Raw genomic sequence first — 19,544 nt, forward strand, 5'->3', positions numbered from 1 at the left:
ATTCCTTCTTTCCAGAGTTCGAGAGTGACTTAATTCACATATTCCGGCTACAATGTTGCAACTCTTCAAATAATTTAACCACTTGTTCCGTTTATGTTCACCGACCAACATGTTATCTTCCAGTGTCAGCTCATTGACTGCGGGGTCACTGGGGTTGGTACGACGAAGCTCATCGCGCTCATTTGCTAGTACCGTCGTCTCTGCTGGGATGTTTGGTCTCACATCGGATATGCTACCAGCAGGTATATGGCGAAAGGTGCCAGCAGTGACGATATCTCGGAACGTCCTTTCCGCTACTCGTACATCAGAAGGATTGGGCAGATCTCTGAAACGGTGATTGTGAACACTCTGAAACTTGGCCACTTAGCATTTCCATGATTGTTGAAAGTGCGGTATTTAGAGGTAAAGAAATCTGGCGGTCTGCTGATGGAGACAATTATGGAAAAATGGTTTGGTCCAAGAGAAACGACGTTTGTCGCACCAAGTGACACGATGGTTATGTCTGGCAAACTGTGACCGTGCAAAACGTAGAACTGTCAATCTGCTATGCCAGCACTATACCTCTCTGATCATTTCCGAGGACCGAATGCCACGACTAATTATGGGCATTAAATTCCCCAAGACCAGATGTTTATGATCTTCCAAAAGTGGGCTAATGTTGGGCCTATAACCTGGAGTACTGCTATTTATCCACCGGATGTATACTTCCAACAAGTCTAACTGGGCAGTTCCACACCTGACTGCTACCCGCAGATATTCCATGCACGGGTGATTAGCGGCAGGCTTAAGCGAGATAGGTGTTTATTGAATAGGCTGGTGCAATACGAAAAAGATGATCCCCTACCTCCACTTCTGGTGCGATCCTTCCTCATTACGTTGTAAACTGCAGTTGTTGTTGTGCTTGGTTTCTTGCACCGCTGCGACCATAATATTCTTCCGACTTCCACTTTTTCCGATCTTACCTCGGAGTCCATTGCAATAAAACTGCAAAAAGAAGCATTTTCTGGGATTGAAACTGGTATCAGGTTCTGGTTCCTCTGTATCCAGACTCAAGAATTTTGCAACCTGGACTGGTTGCGTCCATAAAGATTGAGGAGACAGGTGAGTGGGGTTAGCTGGGCAGTTAAATAAATGCAGAGTATCGTGTGGTCCCAATCCACATGCTGGGCATATGTTGGGTATCGTGGCGTCAATTCTGGCCCAATACGAACTGAAGCGGCTGCATCGTCTGGATCTTAACTGAGCTAAAACCACTCGTGTTTGCCTTGGCAGCTGGCGTTCTTCTGCTGCGATGCATGGGGGATGGTCTCCAAGTACGCGGCATTCACACTGTATCTTCGTACTGCTTGCGCAACCATGTTGGTGTGAATGCGATTCAATGAAGGTCTATCCTGACGTGCCTGGGTGGGGGGAGCCTTTCCATTGAATCGTGACAGGGATGTTCACTGCGGTAACACCCAAGCAGGTACTGCAGCGACAACATCTTATTGTGCTGACGCATCGGTAAAACCTTGGCCTCCTCATGAAGATGGTCCACTGGTGTCATGAGGAGGCACCCTGTTGCAGTCCTCAGGGCGGCATTCTGGCAGGTTTGAATCTTCTTCCACTGCGATGCTCTAACCTTTGCAGACCACGCTGACGCAGCATAGCTTACCACAGACCGGCATATTGCATTATAGGTGGTCAACAAGGTTTCTTTATCAGCACCACAAGTGCTGCCGGCCAGCAAATTGAGAACATCTACTTCTGATCTTATTGCAAATAGCTGTGGCCTGCGCTGACGGCTTGAACATGCTATCGAACGTTACACCCAGTATTTTAGGGTAGTTAGTGGGAACCTTATCTCAGCCGTCCATGTGGTGAACAGCGTGACAGTGGATTACGAGGCGTATATTTTCATATTCCTCAGAGGGAAGAACTGCACTAGGACCCGACGTCAAGATCGTACAATCATGCGCATACATCACGATCTCTATGCCATCTGGAGGGTGTGGAATTTGAGAAAGGTAGAGGTTAAACACTTCCGGAGATATCACCCCTTCTTGGGGAACTCCCTGTTTCACTTTACGGTTTTTGGACTTCTTGTTTCTAAATTCTACAAACGATTGGCGTCCACACATATAGTTGATAACCCAACGTTTCAAACCTGGCTGGAGATTAGTTTTCTCTATATCCTCGAACAGCTTGGCATGGTTGACGGTATCGAAGGCCTTTGATAGGTCAAGAGCCACCATGACTGTTCGGTCGCACGGCCTTTTCTGGTTCAGTCCTCTACTGATATGTGTGGATATGGCGTCTAATGCTGTTGTAGTACTATGCATTTTCCGAAATCCATGTTGATGTTGGGCAACTGGAAAACACCTTCTCATCGTAGGGAGGAGTAGCGCCTCTAGGATTTTGCTACTGGCGATTCACTTCTGCTGGCATCCTTGCCAGGCTTCAGTAGCGGGACCACCCTGCCAACTTTCCAGGCATCTGGTACAACATGAGTGGCTAACGATATGTTGAGAACACTTGTTAAATACTCAACTCCAGGTTCATCCAGCTGCTTAAGCATTACCATCGACATTCGGTGCGGGCCCAACGCTTTGGATGATTTAGCGTTTCGGATGTCATCTGCAAGATCGCTCATCGTAAATTGTGGTGGTACCTCCTCGGCTGGAAGAGCTCTTCTTATACGCCGTAGCACACTTCTCTTCGCCCTATCACTCTCGGGGTGCTCTATGAACTGCCGGTTAAAATAACACTCGCACCTCTTTGGGTCAGTTACTGTAACGCCGTTGAAAGTAAAAGCCGTTATGTCATCCTTCTTTTCCGGACTCGAGAGTGATTTAACCGTTGCCACAATTTATTTATTCCTGCACCAATGATGCATTGCTTCAAGCCTTTTTCCGCTTATGATCGCCTACTAACTATTGACTTCAAAAGTAAGCTCTCTGACGGTCGGTTCTTCAGGGTTCGTACAACGAAGCTCATCATGATCATTCGACGGGGCTAGCCTCTGCTGGGATATTCGGTCTTATTTCGGGTATTCGAACAGCAGGTATGTAGCGAGTGGCTGCTGCAGTGATGATGTCCGGGAAAGTTCTCTCAGCTATCCGAGGATATGAGGGGAAGGACAGCTCTCTGAAGCTGTGATTGGTAAAATCTCTGAACCATTGCCAATCAGCTTACCCATAGTTCAGGAAATTACAGCGTTCAGAGGTTATGAAATCGGGCGGGCTATTTACGGAGAGGATGATAGGAAGGTGGTGCTAGCCAAGGGAAATGACGGGTTGCCAGGATACGTCATTTATCACAATGGTGATATCTGGCTAGCTGTGGCAATCTCCTCCAATCCTCGTAGGAGCGTCTTTATTCACCGTGCCAAACGTGGAGATATCAATTTGCTCGACCAGCGCTGTTATTATGTGTTTGTGTTCGTGGCCGCATTCATTGGTTATTCGTGGTGCATTTGCTGGTAAATTATCCTGCTGCATTCTCTGGTCTATATTCTGTACATTCAATACCATTTGACATTGGTTCTGTGGCTTTGTTTCTACATATGTGGTTTACTCTCACATAAATATTTCCTATTACAATGACCAAAAACTACTTTACTTGGTTACACTCTACGTATTTGTGTAAGGTGATCTAAGGTGATCTTGTTAACAAATAAATGTCTTGATCTTATTCATGCGATAAATTGTTAAATGTTGCAAAATAAATCGTGCGAAACGAAATGAAAACGAATAATAAAATTAATAATTTTATGTTGCCCCCTACAATCAATTACCTCGCAAGACAAGTGTTTAGTGAAATGATTTAAGAATCCATTTATCACAAACTGTAATTATTATATTCTTATCTTGTACCATTGCGAATAGGTACAAGCCAATTATCATTAATTAGAAAATATACGAGGGCTGGTACATGCAAAAGGGAAATTCTTGCTGTTACTGATCAAAACAATGTTTCTTTCAAATTATAAAAATAAATCGTAGTAGATTCGAAAACGAAATGCAGAAAAAATAGTGTGCTTAATAATTCTAGAAAAAATACTTATTACAAAACCCACGATCTTAACAAAGGCATGTCAATTGGTTAATTGATTATTTGTTGGCAACTAAAACAAGTAGTTACTAAATGTAGTGACAACAGCTTTAACTAAGTATTATAGTGATCAAAAATTATAATGGGTTAGTAAGGAGTTTTGTAATGAGTATTTATGCTGTGAAAATATGTAATTATAATGATTTTCATACATATTTTATGCTGAATAAATAAAAAATAGGGTTCCTTTATTTTTGCTGCCACCTTCGCTGTTCATATGCATACGGATATGTAATAAAGCCGAACACATGTAGAATGAATTATGAACAATTGGGAATACATTTTACTACTTTTAATGTGATTCATATATCGAAATTTAAGTACAATTGTATTTCTTTTTCAGCACCACAAATCTGCAATGCTGTCAGTTCTTGTTATTGTTTGGGTGAATGGTTCCGGGATTACTGTGAATTGGTTGTATATTGTATTAATGTTCGTTTCCTACAATTTGCGTAATATGAATATTTGTTGTTGTACTTAGCGGGTAAAGTATGAACTGATCAAACAAGAGCGCTATAAATCGGAAAGGAGAGTGTCACAGATCGCCAAATATAACCATAACCTGTTCTGACAAATGACGTCAGCTGACGACCCGTCGTTTCTCTTGGGTCAGGCAATCTCTTCATAATTGTCTCCATCAGCAGACCGGCCGATTTCATCACCTGTAAACACCACACTTTCATCATCAAGCATGGGAAAGCTACTTGGCCTAGTTTTGGTTAGCAGAGAGGACGTTCCGAGATATCATCAGTGCTGCAACCGCTCGCTATATAACTGCTGGAAGAATACTCGCAGTGAGACCAAATTTCCTAGCAGAGGCAACGGGATTAACATTGGAGGCGTGATAAGTGAGTTCTGAGCCCAAGAAACCAGGATAGAAGTAAGATATGACCTCAGTTACGCTTGGAGACATTACGCTGCCTGATCCGAAGATATGCGCAAGTAACTTTAATCAAAAGTTTGTCGAGCACCCCGTACATTACAGGGCGAAGAGAAGAGTATTACGTCTCATTAGATCTCTTCTTGCCTAGGAGAAACATCCAAATTTTACAACGGATAATGTTGCGAATGTTGTCAGGAACGCTAAATCAAACAAAACGTTAGGTCCTGATGGAATCTCCATTGTAATTGGAATCTCCCGTAATAAAGACTCTTGAGGCCTTACTTCTCCCTAGCATCAGAAATATCCGGTTAGCGATAACCAAAAGTTTTTGAAAAATTAAAACTTTAAATTTTGTTATTTTTCTCTTTCGAGACGAGCTGATTCATCAGAAGGTTTTTGTAAATGAAAAAGAATGTCAGAGAAATTGTCATCACAAACCACTACACTACATGTTACGCACTTTGGTGAGAAGCGCTCATCAGGTGTATTTTGTGCGGCAATCTGATTATGTTTCTACCCTAAATTTTCCCTTCTATATATACTGAATTTATTGCAAATTAGCAATTAGGAATTCAATACACCGGTTTTTTTAAGCAGATGGCATTGCCAACTCTAACAATCTTATTCATTTACGAGTTTTTTTTATACCCTGAGCATTTATGCTAACGAGGGTATATGGTAATATTCAAAAATGTTTTACAATCGTTGAAGTTGAGGTTCACCATTTGATAAGTCGCAAACTGTCAATATATTTTATATAATATGAATATATTTATATTAATTGAAGTGTTTTAGCCGGGGTCTCATAATATAGACCATAATAAATAAATTACGTGGAAGCTGTGTGGTGGTAATATAAAAAAATGGGTAAAAATGAAGTTAGAAGAATACCCCTTGGACAACATGGTTCTAATGTATGACTTCTCGATATATACAGTGCATCCCCCTTAAATCTATGCTGAAATTTTGAAGTTTTGAAATCGGGGTTTTTTGAATTTTTCTTATAATTGGAGGGCGCAACCAGATAATGACCTAAACTATTTATTGGATTGTAAAACTCGTGATTCCACGTCGTTTGATGTATATCTCATGAGTGTGCTCCGTACAGCTCCCTAGTAATATGAGTCCAAAGTCGAATTTTTGGTGCGTAAATTTTCTTTAAAAACTTATTTTTTGGCTTCAAAATTTACAACTGTGACTCAGGTACCCTTGAACCCCGCGTGATTTTAGTTTTTTTTCCGCGCCGGATTTAATGAGCCCTACCGCGATCGAATCCATCCACTAAAACCGCTGATATAGATACCCTGAAAATAGGAAAATAAGCAAAATTTTATTTTGAATAATCCGCATACTAAACCGCGATTTCCCTTAAAATTTTTTACATAAATGGAATCCTTTATGCGCTATTATAATATTTGTCAAAAAGGTGAGCACATGCGCCTCATGCGAAGAGCACATGCGCCTCAACTGATTTTAACTATTTCGCGCGTTATACGGTTTTTAACTTTTATGTTTTTTCTTTGATTGTAATATCAATATCAGTATTTATTTATTTATTTTTCCTAATTCTATTGCTTATCACACTAAGCAAATATAGTTTCACGATGATAAACTATCTTCCTTGAAGAGGTTTTAGCAAAATAATTCAGGTTTTGTTTGGAAATTTAGCGAAATAGTAGTATAACTCCCAAAAAATGTTCTCAAATTTTTCGTATTAAACCAAAAAATATATTCTTGAAATAATGTTCCAACAATAAACTTTGTATTTTGTTGTAGCTGCAATATGCAATTTAAAATCCTAATCTATAAAATTTTGGTCTCACATTTTTCTGGACATTGTCTAGATTCTGTACGTATTTTTAATTTATTTTTTAGAGATTTTTATGGACTCTGAGTTAGAATAAATAAAATTTAATCCAAGATTCCTTTTTTATTTTTTTATTTTCCGCGAAAATGAAAATAAATTTAGCAAATATTTAGGCGTCTACGGATAGATATTAAATGTTGTTACCGATTTATATATACATTTTGGTTTTACAACACAAAGGGAATTTTTAAATATTTTTTCTTTATAAGGGAATAAAACCCCGCATAACTTTTGGGCGCAGCATCCAATTTTGTGAACGTGAACAGATTTGAAACCACGATTTTTTTCCTAACCCATGTACCAAAAATCGTGAATGTGCTTGTAAAAAAAATTTTAATTTTTTTTCGATGGAATTGTAAAGGAAATTTGAAATTTACCATATACACTTTCATACAGGCAAAAGGCGCCTCATCGAAATAATGGTTTTAGACCCCAAGTATGTTTGGACGAAATGTGTTTCAGACAATTTGGAGTCGATGTCCGTCCGTCTGGCTGGCTGGAGCGCACGATAACCGGATGAACCGATTCGGTTCAAATTTTGGCTTTCGTAATATTTTGCCCAAACTTAGTTTAAGTTCGAAGATGGGCTATATCGGTCCGTTCCTTCCGGTACCTCCCCCACAAAAGTTCGAAAATGTTCGGAAAATTTGTGCGCACGATAACTCTTGAAGGGAGTAACCGATCTGGTCCATACTTTGCCCATCGTGAAACGTGTACCAGACTTAAATAAGTTTTCAATATGGACTCAATCGGTCCACTCCTTAGCAAGATAACTCTCGAACGGATCTGCCGATTCTGTCTAAAATTTGGCCTTAGTAATATTTTCTCCAAACATAGTTTAAGTTTGAAGATAAGCCATATCGGTCCACTCCTTCAGGTACCTCCGCCACAAAAGTTCAAAAATGTTCGGAAAAATTGTTCGTACGATAACTCTTGAAGGGAGTAGCCGAATTGGTCTATACTTTACACATCCTCATATATCTACCAGATATAGATCAGGTTCAAATATGGACTATATTTGTCCACTACATCCGGTACCTCCCACACAAAATTTCGGATAAGTTCACTTTAAGACCTGATATCGAATCACTTTGATTTTTGTTGAAGCAACTTGCATTCGCTGCCTCAATTACGACAGTAAAAGTTTTTTTCATGGGCAAGTCCATACTTCTTTAGCAAACAGCCCCAATTGTTGTGGTTGGAGATCCACTTCCATAACGATCAATGTCGATCCATTCCTTTTAGTATATCCTTCGCAAAACTTTTTATCTTTAATCCTAATCAAAATTTTTGTCGCTTCAAACGCCCTAAATACATACGTATTTTGGGAAAAAAATTGTTTCAATATACACAGGCTGAGGGTATATCTCTGTCGGCAAAGCCGACTGATACTTTTTTACTTGTTTAAAAAAGCTTTTTGTACAGAAGCTTTTTTTATCGAATTACTTTATAAATAATATTTTATGCAATGTTAAGTTAATACTCATAAAAATATCATGCAGGGATACGAGGTTGTAAAAAAGTCATAACCCTAATATCCACCAAAATCAGTTGAGGACCGAAATAGAACAGGCCGTGTGACCGAACAATCATTGTGGCACTTGACCTATCTAAGGCCTTCGATACCGTCAACCATACCAAACCGTTGGAGGACCTAGAGAAGACTTTCCTCCAGCCGTTTTTATTTTTATTATTATTTTTTTTTTTTTTTTTTTGAAACGTTTTTGAAACCTTTTAATCAACTAAAGGTGTGCAGTACTCACTGTGTACTAGGGCTATAACCAAAAACATACCTCGCCAGTACCGTGTGCGGAATAGGGTTATGACTTGTTTACAACCGCATATCCCTGTATCATAGCGTGATGAGTTTCTACATAAGATAACATAAAATCTTAAAAGTTTTCTTTAGTCCACTCCACGCAGTTGCGACGCAAACTTTAAAATGAGATTATATCAAAACGAGAAAATGGCGTATGGAATGATTCCGCCCACTACCTATATTGAGTATAACGTTCGATAGCATGCTTAAGTCATCCGGGCAAGCTACAGCTATTTGCGAAAAGATCAGGGGTAGAAACAAGGTCTTCAAGTCGCTGGGCGGTAGCACTTGGGGTGCTTGCAGAGAAACCAGCTTGACCTCTTATAAAGTAAAAGATAGAGCCAGTGTGGTATGCAAATGTAAGCCTTAGGCAAGAACATTCAAACCTGCCAGAATGCCACTTTGAGGACTGAAAGAGGGTGCCTCCTGATGACACCAGTGGATCACCTTCATGACGAGACGAAGATTTTACGAGTGCATCAGGACAATAACATTTTGTCGATACGGTACCTGCTTGGCTGTATCGCCGTGAGCATCCTTGCAATTATCTAGTGGAGGGGCTTACTCTTCGTAGGCACTTCAGAAAATATCTTCATGATCTAGAGGGACAGAGAGAGGTCTAAATGTACAGGCGAGGATTTCTAGATCAACGAGCCTATCAGTCTGATATGAATAGAATTCACACCGATGCGGTTGCGCCGGCAGTAGTTCATCGTAGCAGAAGAACGCCAAGGCAAACACGAGTAAATCATACATTTGAGACCGGAGCCAACTACCTACGCAATCTGTAGCTGAAAAATTACTTTTTTTCGATTAAAAATCAATAAACTGTTTTTATTTTTATACCCTCCACCATAGTACAGAGGGTATATTAAGTTTGTTTTTCCCCCTTGTACTAATCATTTCCGACCCTATAAAGCATATATATTCTTGATGAGGACAAAATTCGGAGTCGATCCAGGCATGTTCGTCTATTCGTCTGTTGTAATCACAGTGGCGTCCGCAAAAATTGAGCTAAAGCGCTTTATTTTTGCACATGAATATAATTTTCCATAGGCCGGTCAAGTTTGAAGATGGACTATATCGGTCCATGTTTTGGTATAGCTTTCATATAACGGTACCTCAGGCGCACCACACTTCTCCTTTATTAAATTGTCAACATAGGTCCATGTTTAGGTATAGCACCGATACAACCGTACCTGCCGATATTCTGTATTTTTAGGATTTTAGATAAAATGTTTAACCGAATTAGCTATAATTTGACATTTAAGGCATTTAGGAGTCACCACACTTCCCTATCAAAAATTGCCAACATAGGTCCATGTTTAGATATAGCCCCCATATAACAGTACCTCCGGAGTTCCGGTATTTTGAGTCTTTTAGCTACATTTTTACTGAACTGCCATAGTTTGACAATTAAGGTTCCCTGAAAACTTCTCCAACAAAAACTGTCAACATAGGTCCATGTTTAGGTGTAGGTCCCATAAAACGGTACCTTCCGATTTTTGATATTTTAAGGATTTTAGCTAAAATTATTAACCGAACTAGCTGTAATTAGATATTAAAGGTTCTTAGGGGTCACAACAATTCTCCATCAAATAGTCCCCATATACAGGTACTTCCCGATTTTCGGTATTTTTAGGGTTTCAGCTACATTTTTTGATTGAGGGTTTAGCTACATCTTTGACTAAACTACCCGTACTGTGACAATTGAGGTTCTCTGCAGTCACAAAACTTCTCCACCAAAAATTGTCGACATAGGTCCATGTTTCGTTATAGCTCCCATATTAAGGCAATACTAGCATTTTAGCTGCAATTGTTAACCCAACTAGCTGAATTTTGACATTTGAAGTTCTCAGTGGTCACAAAACTTCTCCAACAAAAATTGGTTGGTTTTGGTAGGGCCCCATAAAACGGTAGCACCGATCTTAGGTCAATTGTATATACATTTTCGGCAGTGGTTAAAAACCTCTGTATCAAAAATTATGAACATTGACCCACATGGTATTAAAGCCTCCATACATTGGTACCTGGTTGAATTAGCTAAACATTTTTCCACATAAATTTTTAAAAATTAATTTTCCTAGAATCTTCATATGTTCTAGAAAGTTGTTTATTGAAATCTTAGGTACATTTTTGTAGTTGACGGTATCCTTATTTGTTGGGCGGTTAGGTATCTTTGCCCAGAATTGGAGAAAAAAGTTGAAAAATTGAATATTTTCAAAAGTTTTTTTGCTATTTTCACCTTTAAGAACCGTTCATGGACATTTCGCATGTTCCAGAAAATTGTTCATTGATGTCTTTGCTACATTATTGCAGTTGTTTGTTTTCTTGAATACTGAACGGTTTAGTATCTGTGGACCAAAACCAGAGAAAACAGGATAAAAAATTTTGACCTTTAGGAACCGTCTATACAGAGATCGTATTTTGTAGAAAGATGTGTTTTGGGATCTGAGGTACATTTTTGTAGTTGGTTGTTTGCTTCAAATTTGATAGCTGCAGACCAAAACCCGACAAAATTTTTAAAAGAAATTTGACCTTGGCGATTTTGACCTTGCATATGAAGTTTGATGGATTATATGTGTTCACAATTTTTGTTCCTTAAGACAAGATCTACAACTTTGCCTCTGAGATAAATTCAAAATTCCTAACGGTTTGGAAGACATAGTTTTGAAAAATGACCCCTTATTACATCAAAGCCTCAAACCCTTGGGGGCCTATAACCGCGAAAGTTGATGAGATAGGAAAAAAACGGCTATTTTTTGGTCTTCTATCACGCTGATCAGAATATGGTTAATAATTTTCGTGTTGCACAGTGTAATTATTCCATAAAGGTTCAGAATATTTCATGGCGGGAGGTACAATAAGCTTGGCCCGGCCGAACTTAATGCTTTTTTACCAAGGGTTAACATATGTTTACTTGGGATGAAGAAGGTACTTTGCCAAGATATGGTTGAACTGGACATTACCTAAATTATATTGGGCGTTGTGATATGACCGCGTAGTGTGTATGTCAGCGGGAAGACTTACACTTGGGCAAATAAGTTTACCTCCAGCTTTCATGTGGAATATGCCAGTTCCAAAAATTTTACCATTTCCAGCTAATATTTCAATATGCTTAAAAGCAGGATCATTAACTAAAGTTTGGGAGAGAGTTCAATTAGGAAATCGGTTACTTGGTGCACACCTCAGGGGGGAGTAATTTCATCGCTACTTTGGCTCTTAGTAATAAATGAGATACTGAAGGATTTCGAAAACTTGGGAACTAAGATCGTTGCCTATGCCGAGGATATAGTCAGCCTTATAAGCGGGAATTTGCCTCAACACTGTCAGAGCTTATGCAAAGCGCTCTCTGTAGACTATACATATGGGCCAAGCTCAACGGACTTAGCATAAATCCGACAAAAACTGAGCTCGTACTTTTTAAAAGAAGGAGGGAAATCGAAAGTCTCCCACTACTGGTTTTGGATATAGATTAAGTCTTTCAAGGGAATAGAATTAAGCCTTTCAACGGAAGCTAAATATTTTTCCTTGACCATCAATTACGATGGATTAGGAACATTGAGGAACGCACAACGAAAGGTTTGATCGCACTTTACTCCTGCAAGTATTCAATTGGTAAGAGTTGGAGGTTAACACCTCAGGTTATACATTGGATATATAAAACTGTGGTCTGTCCCGTCTTAACATATGGATGTCTTTCATGGTGGCATGCGCTTTGTACCAAGTCAAACCAGTTAACGATGGATAAAGTACAACGCGCAGCATCAATTCTCATCACCGGCGCCGTCAAGCTGTACTAAATGCACTGCTGAATATTAAGCCACAAAATATTCTAGTTGAAAACATCGCAGCCAGAAGCGCATTTAGGCTCAGGGAGATAATGTGTTGGAGTGAGTCACGTTCTGGACACGCTTTTATACTTCACAAAGGAGGAGACTTTATGGAGATAAGTGATTATCTCTCACCAATAATGAATTTCAAAACTGCTAGGATCTTGATTCCAACTAGGAGTGACTGAACTCATGGAATACCACTTCCTCAAAGCCACCTGTACAGATGGTTTCAAAATGGAAGAGGTCACAGGTGCCCAAATCTTCTGCGAGGAACTCGATGTAAGCCGGTCTTATAAGTTGAATCAGTTCTGTAGCGTCTTTAGCCATGGTAAGGGCAGATCGAGCCCGGATGTAGGATCTCGAGGCTTATCTGGCCGCTTTTATGAGATCAGAATTGTGGTAGGGGTAATCACGGGCCACTGCTACGTAAGATTCAGAACTTGTCTGTGGGACAGTAGTGTCGATTACTGCAGGCTATGTGAGGATGAGCAGGAGATGGAATCCATTTAGCACATACAATGTTATTATACTTACTTTACTTAGGTGGATCTGCTTGCGCACAGAACATTTGTCCCATAAGCCGAACTAAGGCTTGATTTCCGCCTCCCCCGATTTCTTGCAATATCTTCCCAGTTTGAGGAAATACCACGGGCTTCGATGTCACATTTCACCTGTTCTTTCCATCTGAGTCTTGGCATACGCCTTTATTGCGGGGGCATCGTCGTTCATTCTTATGACATGACCAAGCCAACGCAATCGTTGTAGCTTAATACGTTTAACTATGTCAATGTCAGTATATATCCGTTATAGCTCGTGGTTCATTCAATTTTTCTCTCGCACACACCAAGTACTGCCTTATCTGATTGCGCAAGTACCCATGCTTCGGAGCCATACATTAGCACAGGCAATATCAGTGTCTAGTAAAGTGTGATTTCTCGAGAGGTGGCTTTGTTTCTAAACTGCTTACTAAGTCCAAAGTAGCATCTATTTGCCAATATTATACGTCTCCTTATTTCTGAACTGATGTTGTTTGCTCTATTTATGGCGGTGTCGAGATAGATGAAGTCGCTAACTACCTCAATGTTATATTTCCCAACTTCCACAGTTGGACTGAATTCAGATGATGTATAACGCGTCGATACCATCAATTTGGTTTTATCGCCATTTACTGTCATCCCTGCACTGGCAGATTGTTCTTCAACTCTTACAAAAATAGTCCATGCAACTTCCCAGCGAACCAATCGTACCGACATCGTAACGAAATCGGAACAAAATTCGGACGATACATCAGATATCTGATCGGAAATCGTAACGATATTTTCACGAAAGTTGTATGAAGTGGTTGACATAATTTCGGAACGAAATGGCGGAGCGACATCGGATAGATTTCGGTCCAATTTCGTATCAAAATCTGAAGAAAATTCGGAAAGGAAATTTCTTTCCGACATTCGTTCCGAAATCTGAACTATTTCCTCTCCGAAAAATCGTTTAGAAATCGGAAAGAAATCTGAACGACTTTGTATCCGAAATTGTTCAGACGTATCGGACATATATACATTTGGTTTGCTGGGTTGTTCCGACCGACCTATGATGTCGATGTCGTCGGCATATGCGAGTAGCATGTGGTTTATCTTGTAGATTGTGTAATTTCTATTCGCTTCTGCATCTCGTATGATCTTCTCCAGCAAGATATTGAAGAGATCGTTTAAAAACTCGTTTGGTGACAAACTCTTCAGAGAGGTTCTTCCCTATTTTAACTGATGAACGCGTGCCTGATGTCAAAAGCAGCCTTGTAATCGACAAAAAGATTATATGTGTCGACTTGCTTTTCTTGAGTCTTCTCCAGAATCTGCCGTGGACTTGCCAGGTCTAAAACCGCATTGATATGGTCCTATTTCTCATTGGCTTTTGGCTTTAATCGTTCGCACAATACACTGGCTTTTACCTTGTAAGCGATGGGGAGCAGACTTATGCCTTTATAATTAGCACACACTGTTTTATCTCCCTTTTTATGCACGGGGCATAGGATGCTCAAATTCCAGTCGTCGGGCATGCGTTCTTCCTGCCATATCTTGATAACATACATACACCTCATCAGTCCGTCGCCACCGGTCTTGAAGAGCTCTGCTGGTAGCCGTCAGCTCCTGCTGCCTTGTTATTTTTCAATCGACTTATTGTCGTCCTAAGTCATAGCGAGGACTGGGCAGTATACATTCGATTGCGTCATCTGGAATTAGTGCGGATACCTCCTCCTCATCGCTGTCATTTGTTACCAATAGCATGAAAAAATGCTCCTTCCATATGTTAGGTACACTTCCTGTATCTGTTACCAGGTTCCAATGTTCGTCCCTAAAGGAGAATGTGCATGTTACAAAGCCATCAGTTTGATGTTTCACTCTTTGATAGAATTTTCTGGCTTCATTTTTACTCCTGTACAACTCGAGTTCTTCACATTCGCGCTTTTCCATTTCTCTCTTTTTTCTGCGGAAAAGACATTTCTCCTCTCTTCTTTTCTCCCGATATCGGTCTAGCGTGCTACGCGTTGCTACTGATTGTAAGGTAGCTCTTTGTGCTGCTTTCTTCTCTTAAGTAGCAGCACGGCACTCCTCATCATACCATGTGCTCTTTGAAGAAGATTTTTTGTATCCAAGAACTGTTTTTGCGGCTGTTTGCATGGCAAGTGCAATCCTTTGCCACTGTTCTGGTAGGCGCATGGGGTGCTAATGTTTTACAACTGTGTTAGTTGAGTGGAATATGCTGTGGCCGTTTCCTGAGATTGCAGTTTTTCGATGTCCATTATTCGGGCTGTGTTGGGGCGCATTATATTCGCTACGTTCAGTCGGGTGCGTACCTTAGCTGCAACAAGACGCACGACGCATGCCTTCCATCTATTACAACACGATCAATTTGGTTTCTTGTCATAATGATCTGGTGACTTCCACGTAGCCTTGTATATGTATATCGGGATGCTTAAACCTGGTGCTTCTAATTACCATGATCCTTGCCGCTGCGAAGTCTATCAATCTCATTCCGCTATCGTATGTTTTACTGTGGCGGCTGAATTTACCGACAGTCGGGTCGAAGATGTTCTCCGGTCTAATTTTTGCATTAAAGTCGCTTAGAATGATTTTAATGCCATGGGCAGGGCATCTCCAGTCGCTCGTAAAAACTATCTATGGTTTGCTTGTCCTTATCTTCGGTTGGAGCATGGGCGCAGATAAGACTGATGTTGAAGAATTTAGCTTTTACCCGAATTGTCGCTAGCCACAGCCAAATTTTCGTCTGGTCTCGTGGCAGCTATGGTATGCGAGTAATACGCCACCTTTTAAGTTTGGTATTGGTGGTGTGGCTTTCTCTTTTGTCCACCGTATTTCTTGTATGGCAGTAATATCGGCATTGTACTCATGAAGTACATTCGCCAAGGCGCGAACTGCATAATCGGAATTTAATGTTCGAATATTCCCTGTTCAGATTCGCAAATCATGGTCCTTAAAACGTTTGCGGGGGTCCTCCACATTTGGGGGGTTTGTTTCTCTTTTCCTTTGTTTTTATACCCTCCACCATAGTATGGAGGGTATATTAAGTTTGTTTTTCCGTTTGTAACGCATTGAAATACTCATTTGCGACCCTATAAAGTATATATATTCTTGATCAGGGTAAAATTCTAAGTCGATCTGTGCACGTCCGTCCGTCCGTCCGTCTATGGTAATCACTCTAGCATCCACAAAAATGGAGCTAGGACGCTGAAATTTTGGGAAAATGCGTCTTTTGTTTGCAGGCAGGTCAATTTCGATGATGGGCTATATCGGTCCACGTTTTGGTATAGCCCCCATATAACGGTACCCCCCGATTTACGGTATTTTGACATTTTTAGCTACATTTTCAGACCAATTTAGCTATAATTTGACATTTAGGGTTCTTAAGTGTCAGTAAACTTATATAACAAAACTTGTGGGCATAGGTCCACGTTTTGGTATAGCCCCCATATAACGGTACCCTCCGATTTACGGTATTTTGACGTTTTAAGCTACATTTTCAGACCGATGTAGCTATAATTTGACACTTAGGGTTCCTAAGTTTCAATAAACTTATATAACAAAAGTTGTGGACATAGGTCCACGTTTTGGTATAGCCCCCATATATCGGTACCCCCCGATTTACGGAATTTTGCCGTTTTTAGCAACATTTTCAAAACGATTTAGCTATTATTTGACATTTAGGGTTCTGAAGTGTCAATAAACTTACATAACAAAAGTTGTGGACATAGGTCCACGTTTTGGTATAGCCCCCATAAAACGGTACCCCCCGATTAACGATATTTTGACGTTTTTAGCTACATTTTCAGACCGATTTATCTATAATGTGACATTTAGAGTTCTTAAATGTCAATAAACTTATATAACTAGTGGACATAGGTCCATGTTTTGGAATAGACCCATATAACGGTACCTTGGTATAACGGATTCCGGTATCCCCATGTAACGGATTTTCGGTATTTTGAGAATTTTACCTACAAGTTTTAACCGAATTATCTGTAATGTGAACATTTGACATTTGAAATTCTTAGTGGTCACCACACCTCTCCACCAAAAATTGTCAAGAAAGGTCGATGTATTGATAATGCTCCCATAAAAAAGTACCTCCCGATTTTCAGTAATTTGATGATTTTAACTACAATATTAAACCGAACAAGCAGTAATTTGACATTTGAAGTTCTTAGTGGTCACAACACCTCTCCATAAAAAAATTTCAACATAGGTCCATGTTCGGATATAGCTCCCATATAACGGTACCTCCCAATTTTCAGTAATTGGCAATTTTAGCTAAAATTTTTAGCCGAACTAACTGTAATTTGACATTTGAAGGTTGTAGTGGTCACCACACATCTGCATCAACAATTTTCAACATAGCCCCAATATAACGATACTTCCCCATTTTCGGTACTTTGAGGATTTTACTTAAAATGTTTAACCGAACGTAGGTCCATGTTTTGGTATAGCCCCAAAACAAACCTCCCGATTTTCCGTACCTTAGCTTTATTTTTTGGACGAACTTTCTGTAATTTGAAATTTAAAAGCCAACAAAAATTGTTCACAAAAAGTTCATATTTTCGTATAGCCCACATACCTCCGAACTAGCTGATAATGACATTTGAAGTTCCCACGTTATGTACCGATTTTCGGTATTTTGAAGATTCTAGCTACAATTTTTAACCGAATTAGGAGTTATTTGACATTAAAGGCTCCCATCAAAAACTGTCAACATAGGTCCATGTTTTATTATAACCCCTATATAACGGTACCTCCCAATTTCTAGCCCACCAAAAATTGTCAACATACATAGTTAGATATAGGCACCATAAAAAAGGGCCTACCGAATGAAACATTTTATGTACATTATCTGACATTTTAACGAACCCACTTAAAGTTGGGGACAGGAATGAAAACTAATTATTCCATTTTAGTTCAGAATATTTTATGGTGGAGGGTATGAAAAGTTCGGCCCGGCCGAACTTAACGCTTTTTTACTTGTTTCCTACTATTGTTATTGCCCAATGTTAAACAACACTAGACACAGACTATTCGGCTACTATGAGTTCTCTTCTGCCTCAGACATCTCCAGCGTGGACCCATTAGTGATTGTTATTTTCTCAAGAAGTCTTAAATGGCTTTTGGGAAGGAACTCCGAGCGTCTTTAAGCTTACAAAAATTGTTTTCTACTTTTAACACACCTTTCATTCTATCTCTTCTTTTCTACTTACAGGATGAACACAATGGACCTTTGGTCTCCGAGTGAAGCGGCTGCATTTATTCCAGTCGCTCGTCCTAAAACCTAATATTTCAATATTGACGTATGACTATGCCTTTGTGTTATACTACCTTCATATGGCTAAAAGGGGACTATCTTAAAGGAGAAGGAGATAATTTTTTGTAGTTTCCGCTGTCCATAACACATTGTTATCGATAAAGATAATATTGATTTCCACGAAATTTTCCTAAAAATCATATGTGTGTATTCGTAAATGTATGTATGCAATTTATTAACCACTAATTGATATAGACACTTGATAACATTCCGACCATAACATTAACAACCGATAAAAATTTGCCATCAAAATATTTACCCAAACGATCACTTTTGGGTGGAACTGATAAACGATGGAGATAAGAAACACCATGAAGAACACATTGCCATCGCCATCGTCATCATCGGCGGCAGCAGCAATATTGCAATCAGCAACACCACCAATACCAAAAAATACACAAAATTTCAGTTTGTCCACATTTGAAATGACGACTTCAAATGCCAAATAAACAAACCAGCCAGTCAGCCAACCACTCAGCCAAAAGCCTTAAGCAAATTCTGAATTTTTTGTCTTGGTAGCAGACAGCAGCAGCAGCAGCAGCAGTGGCACTCCAAAAAACCAAAACCGAACAAACATAAACTAACACTTGTTGCGCATAACCACTGCAACAAGTGGCAAAACAGCGGCAACTGGTCGTTTGTTTGGATTTTTTTCTCTCCTCCAGACATTTACTTGTCGCAGTGGCAACTAAGCTTGTACTAACTTTTACGTTTGTAATCACTGGACATAACCGCATACTACATGAGAAGGATACACAAGACACGCAGCTAAAAGTGTTTTAATAGTTACAACCATAAAAAGAAATAAATGTCTGTAAAAATTATTTAAATTTCATACTTGAGGATGGGTAGGGGGAGGGAAAAATGGTGGCCAGACCAACTAAAGCATGAATGCAATGCAAAACGCAACGAAAACAGATCAAAATTGAATTATTACCATTTAAAGGCATATGTCGCATTGGTATCCGGTTGTCGCTTGTTAAATAAACTCACATCTAGACCGTCACCGTCGTCGTCTAGCGACAGAGCGCATAATTCAGCATTTAACTTCTTGCTGGGGTTTTGCTGCATGCCCCATGTCGCATAGCTCATAGTTGAGATTGTAAAGTAAATGTTATGGCATACAACATTTTTTTCCAATATAACCAAATAAGCGTAGCAAAAACGCACACACGGATAAAC

At 39.7% G+C, this 19,544-nt stretch overlaps 1 protein-coding gene across 2 annotated transcripts in view; it reads left to right on the plus strand.

The window, feature by feature from the left end:
• Window positions 1-19,544, plus strand: part of LOC141401586 (histone H2A, orphon-like) — a 77,339-nt gene that overhangs the window by 46,250 nt on the left and 11,545 nt on the right. For both annotated transcript variants that reach the window (XM_073981903.1, XM_073981901.1), the window contains exon 2: window positions 18,261-18,521. The gene's annotated coding sequence lies outside the window, so the exon portion shown is untranslated. The remainder of the gene's footprint in view (window positions 1-18,260; window positions 18,522-19,544) is intronic.

This window comes from Musca autumnalis, unplaced genomic scaffold, assembly GCF_047663935.1.
Source record: "Musca autumnalis isolate F117 unplaced genomic scaffold, ASM4766393v1 scaffold_4, whole genome shotgun sequence".
NCBI lineage: Eukaryota > Metazoa > Arthropoda > Insecta > Diptera > Muscidae > Musca > Musca autumnalis.